Raw genomic sequence first — 6,100 nt, 5'->3', positions numbered from 1 at the left:
GGTCCCACTGTCCCAATCCATGGTGGATGGGCAAACACCACGGTCTAAAACCTCTATACCAGGATGCATTCAGAACCTGCACGGAGTGGACCAAAGACTGTCACTTGCCAACTCACTGCCAAACGCACCATGGAGTTGCAGCCCAGGACAGGGGCAGCACCACCTTGTCTCACCCCGAGATGCTGTTGGGCACATATCGACCTTGAGCCTCCCATGTTTGTGCCCAGGCCACCATTAGGAACAAAGGGCAATGGCAGAATGCCACCCACCTCACTCTCTAACACCCTCGAGGCTGCCACCTGAAATAGCCATGGGATGCAAGCAGGGAGGAGGGGGCAGGGTGAGGCCAGGGTGTGAAGGAGTAGGGAGGAGGCCGCCAAGAACCCATCCTGGGGACATGGTAGGAGAAGGAACCAGAAGGGAGCTAAAAATTCAAGCCCCTGGCACATGCTCCATTGTTCCATCGGACTTCACTTACAAAATATAAATTCTAAAATAAAATTATTAAGAATTGCACAAACCAGGCTCGGTGGCTCAGCCTGTAATCCCGCGCCTTTGGGAGGATGAGGTGAGTGAATTGCCTGAGTCCGCGGGTTCGAGACCCGCCTGGGCAACTTGGCAAGACCTCATCTCTACAATAAATCAAAAAATCAGCCAGGCGTGCTAGTGCATGCCTGTAATTCCGGCTACTTGGAAGGCTGAGGCGGAAGGATCGCCGGAGCCCAGCAGGTCGAGGCTGCGGTGGCCGGGAGCGGCCACTGCACTCCAGTCTGGGCGACAGAGTGAGACTCCAACTCAAAAAAAAAGAATTGCACAACAGCCACTCCTGGACCCTTTTGAGGAGAAATTCTATGTGACTGTGCTGGTATCAAGCCCTAAAGCCAGCTCTGTCAGCAGACAATTAGATCTAAAGAGAAGAAACTATTGAAGCCACTAAAAGTTTCATCACACCATTTTTCCAGGGCCATTGGTACCCACTTACCTTGCATTTCAGAACCGAGTGGGGCACTCAAGTGACTCTTCTCTGAAGAAGAAAAAATACATTCTGTCTGCCTAGTCATATAGGTAACTAGCAGCTTCTTATTATATGCAAGATTCGAGAAGAGTATCCTGACCACATCATGAACACCTTCAGTGTGGTACCCTCACCCAAAATGTCAGACACTGTGGTTGAGCCCTACAACGCCACCCTCAGTCCATCAGTTGGTAGAGAACACTGATGAGACCTACTGCATTGACAACGAGGCCCTCTATGACATCTGCTTCCACACCCTCAAGCTGACCACACCAACCTACGGGGCTCTAAACCACCTCGTCTCAGCCACCATGAGTGGTGTCACCACCTGCCTTTGCTTCCCTGGCCAGCTCAATGCTGACCTCCGCAAGCTGGCAGTCAACATGGTACCCTTCCCATGTCTCAACTTCTTCATGCCTGGCTCTGCCCCTCTCACCAGTTGTGGAAGCCAGCAGTATCCGGCTCTCACAGTACCTGAACTCACCCAGCAGGTCTTCGATGCCAAGAACATGATGGCTGCCTGTGACCCCCACCATGGCCGGTACCTCACCATGGCTGCTGTGTTTCATGGACGGATGTCCATGAAGGAGGTAGATGAGCAGATGCTCAATGTGCAGAACAAGAATAGCAGCTACTTTGTGGAATGGATCCCCAACAATGTCAAGATATCCCGCTGTATGCGATATCCCGCCTCATGGCCTCAAGATGGCAGTCACTTTCATCGGCAGCAACACAGCCATCCAGGAGCTCTTCAAGCGTATCTCTGAGCAGTTCACTGCAATGTTCCGCCGGAAGGCCTTCCTCCACTGGTACACAGGTGAGGGCATGGACGAGATGGAGTTCACTGAGGCTGAGAGCAACATGAACGACCTCGTCTCTGAGTATCAGCAGTACCAGGATGCCACCGCAGAAGAAGAGGAAGATTTCAGTGAGGAGGTGGAAGAGGAGGCCTAAGGCAGAGCCCCCATCACCTCAGGCTTCTCAGTTCCCTTAGCCTTCTTCCTCATCTGCCCCTTTCCTCTCCCTCAGAATTTGTGTTTGCTGCCTCTTTTTTTTTCCCCTGGGGGAGAGAGGTCTAGAACAATGCCTGGCCACATAATAGGCGCTCAATAAATATTTGTTTGTTGAATGTCTCCTCTCTCTTTCCACTTTGGGAATTCTAGATTTCTGCCATTCTCAGTAACCTTGTATTTCCTTCTGGTGCCTACTCCCATCTGTCCAGTTAACATTTTCCCACTTCAAAAATAATTCTCCAAGAAGTTGGGTCTCATCCAGATCCCATTTAGAACTACTCCAATGCCAAAAACCCAGATAATGGCCACCATTCTAAGCCTAGGAGTAGCAAAGGTGTGGAAAGCAGAAGGTAGCAAGTAGAAGTCACTATAAGGAATGAGATGAAATCTTCCATTCTAGGACAGTTCGGGAGAGGGAAATCCAGGCTATTCAAGTTATATTTTCCAGATATTTTTATGTTCCATTCCTCAGCCTCAAGGGAGGTGTTACCAAGTATTATCTCCATTTTCAGTCTTCCTCCAAGCTCTGTCAGAGGAGGGGTCTGCATCACTCTTTGAAGAAAGCAAGATCCTTCCCTCACATACTAGAATTTCTCTTTTGCCTTGGTTGGAGAGAAGGGGATTAAGAGGGACCACCCCTTGGTCCCTAAGCCTCCAGAAATGCCCTCCCCATTGACAGTTTCTTACCCCCCAAAATGAATAACATCATTGACCTAACGTGGAAAGGTGAACACTGCCACTTGAATGTTAGTCATTCCCCAGAGGAGAGAGGACAAGACACCCTCCACCTTTTTTTGCATATCTCATCTCTTTTGCTGTTGCCTTCCCCCCACCCACCCTTGGTTTTGTCCTTTCCTACACTTCGGATTTCTATTTTGTGTTGAACTTGTTGCTTTTTTTCATATTGAAAAGATGACATTGCCCAAGAGCCAAAAATAAATGGGAATCGAAAATAAATAAATAAATAAAACAATCGGGCTTAGTGAGGACATTTAGCTGTTCTTTCTTAGCTGAACAGAGGTTACTAAGGAATAGAAGTAACGATTTTTCTGTTCTTTCCATCTATGTGCATTACCTTGTGAATATTCTATCAGATCTCATCACTCTGAAATTTACGTCCTCTTTCTTTTTTGTACATTATTTGAGCTCATTTTATATCGAGCACATTTCACTATGTTCCTGATTTATAACTGCATTATTTGAATGTAATGCTTTGGTAACGTCAATGTTGAGTTATTATAGTTTCATTAAGCATATTTCATGTAGTAGTATATGCTGGTCACTGACTCAGGTTGTATCAATAAGGATACTAGAAAAATTACAAAGTAGATTAGTCCTATAGGACATAAATCACTGTGCAAACAATTTTATTTTATGGTCTATTTATTATTCCATCATTTGCTCCCATAATGTTAATGGTTTAAATTGTACTACATGAATGCAATATCCAATAAACAAATGGTTTGTTGTGATCATTTCAATAACACCAGAATTGAAATGAAAGTTAAAGGGAAAATTTTTGCTATCTGCTGTTTTGAAGAAAGATTATTCTATTAATGTTCAATTCAATTATTGTATAGCTGTGATATTCTGCCTTCATATTACTTCTTTTTTTAATTAGAAAGTTATTTTTAAAATCCTGTCTTTGATATTCTCCCCCATGTATTCAGTTAGCATCCGTTACAAGTTCCCAGTGTAACTCCTCCTCTTTAGCAGATAGTCTTGCCTTAGAGAATTCTCAACCATCTTCTTTTCTGTATCCATTCTGAGAAGAAGAGTTATGTTTCCTCCTCCTCACTATTAATTCTCTAACTGTTTCATAATCACATGCTTCCCCCAACCTCCACCTCCTTCTTCAAGAACCTGTTCCAATTATTTCTCTCCATCTCTCCTAGATGTTCAACCTCTCACTCTCTACTGGGTCTTTCTTTGCAGATTATAAGCATGCTCAACTTTTGTTCACTTTTTGAAGCAACACAAAAAACATCTCCTTCTCAGCCCATGGTACCTGACACTTTTCCTTAACTAATTCAAGGGTTAGCATCTCACGTCTTATTTTTCCTATCTTACCTTCATACACTCTCTCTTCATCTAGCTAAATCCAATTCATCTTTCGGACACCAGAGTACATATCACTTCCTTGGGGAAATCATCCTTGCTATCCAAGCCTTATCAACTTCCTTTGTCAAACACTTGCAATGAACTATGCTCCAGTCCTCAGAGAATTGACCCAATTTGTAATTATATATGAATAAACATAATTCATTTATTAATTTTTCTCCCCATTAGTCTTTAAGTTTTGAAGGGAGCAGGTACCGTGTCTTTTTGAACAGCATTCTACCCCCAATGTATTACACAGATCCAAATATTTTGGTGTTCAATAAATATTTATAAATGAATGAATATGTTCATTGATTGCACCTCTTAAATTATTCTTTTCAAAGTGCATTGTAGCTCTTCCATTCTGCACTTTCATATGTTGGAACATAACCCCCAGTTTGATAGTATTAAGACGTGGAGCCTTTAGGAAGTAAGTCATGAGGGCGTCACCCTCGTAAATAGAATTTGTGCCCTTGGGCAGGGGGCAAAACGTCAAGGGAAACTGCTTGCCCTTCTGCCATGAGGCCACAACAACAAAGCACCATTTATGAAGCAGAGAAAGAGCCCTGACCAGACACCAAATCTGCCAACACCTTGATTGTGGACTTCTCAGCCTCCAGAACTGTGAGAAATAAATACTTATTATTTATAAATTACCTAGTGTAAGGTATTTTTTTACAGCCGCAGGAACAGAGTACAGTATTCAGAAAAACAAAAATGAATCTTTCAGAAAAACAAAACACCTCAATTATTTTCATATTAGTGATGCTAAAACAGAGAGAGAATGTTTAGAGGAAAAAAGGACATTGGTTTAAAAATTGAGAAGCCCACTCCTAGTCTCTCTGCCACTTCTTAGCCCCCTATACATCGTGGGAAATATATACAACTTTCTCAAAAGTTCTTTCTTCCTCTGAAATCATCTAATTTTCAGACTATTGCCCACTAATAAAACTAATGAGCTATTTCAAGAGGAAATTTTGAGAACTCTATATAACAACAAATATCTTGAAATTATTTTTATCTACTAAACATCTACTTAACAAATATTATCTTGTCCTATTAATTTGTTTCTAACTCTGCAATAGATCATACATTTATAGTGATCAACATACATGAGTACACCTGCTATAATTGCCACAAAAAAGTTTTATTTACCAGAAGCAAGCATAGCCAGCCCTACTCCAATTACACATTGAAGTAAGGGCTTGAATATCTTTTAGTTTCTCTGAGAAAAAAATGATAAGCATGCTTTAAATGTACAATGATAGACACTCATTTCTAATTATGAATTTTGACAATCTATTAATAATCATTTTTTCATGGATTTTCATTTGTCTTTTTCTCAGAAGATATGGTGATAGCTTTTTCCACAGAGGCTTAAAAATGTGTTTTTCTACTACTCTTCTATTCCTATAGTGTATCTTTTATCAAATTGTTTGTCTTGGCTTTGCCTAAGGTAAAGGATGAAAAAATAAATAACTTGCTAACAAATTTTAGTAAAGTTTACCAAGTTATATGAAACCTATCTCAGGAATTTAATATTTCCATTTCCAGAGACCCCACCATGTGTAAAGATACTCTAAATGATAATCATGTAAACCTGAGGAAAAACATTTGGCTGAACATATATAACTGGACTTTAGACAAAGTGTTCAACTATGTTTTATGAAAGCAAAACAGACAGAGTTCTTTGTTTAAGCTCTCGTAAGTAATTGTATTAGTTCTCACATTCAGAGGACTAATATTTACTAAGGTTTTCTAATGGCACTTAGCAACAAGGCTGACTATAAAAAAGGAGATGTCACTCAGCAATATATTCAGGTTGAAAGTGTTTAAGGAATTAAGGAGATTGTAAGTGGTTATTAAAATAAGATGCCTAGCTAAGGAAGTAGGCAATGAAGCAGAAGCTATTAATTATTTTCATAGTCAGCAAGTAAGCTAAAGAATGTGGTTTGTAATGAAGGTGTATGCA

At 41.3% G+C, this 6,100-nt stretch overlaps 1 pseudogene across 1 annotated transcript; it reads left to right on the top strand.

Moving 5' to 3' along the window:
• Positions 1-1,082: 1,082 nt before the first annotated feature.
• Positions 1,083-2,144, top strand: LOC103262790 (annotated as a pseudogene). The gene has a single exon (XR_002482099.1). The product of XR_002482099.1 is annotated as a tubulin beta chain-like (transcript).
• The last annotated feature ends 3,956 nt before the right edge of the window (positions 2,145-6,100 follow it).

This window comes from Carlito syrichta, unplaced genomic scaffold (assembly GCF_000164805.1).
Source record: "Carlito syrichta isolate Samal-C Ts95f unplaced genomic scaffold, Tarsius_syrichta-2.0.1 Scaffold304609, whole genome shotgun sequence".
Lineage (NCBI taxonomy): Eukaryota > Metazoa > Chordata > Mammalia > Primates > Tarsiidae > Carlito > Carlito syrichta.
The sequence above is the reverse complement of the archived record's forward strand: the minus strand, read 5'-3'. Positions and strand labels throughout refer to the sequence as shown.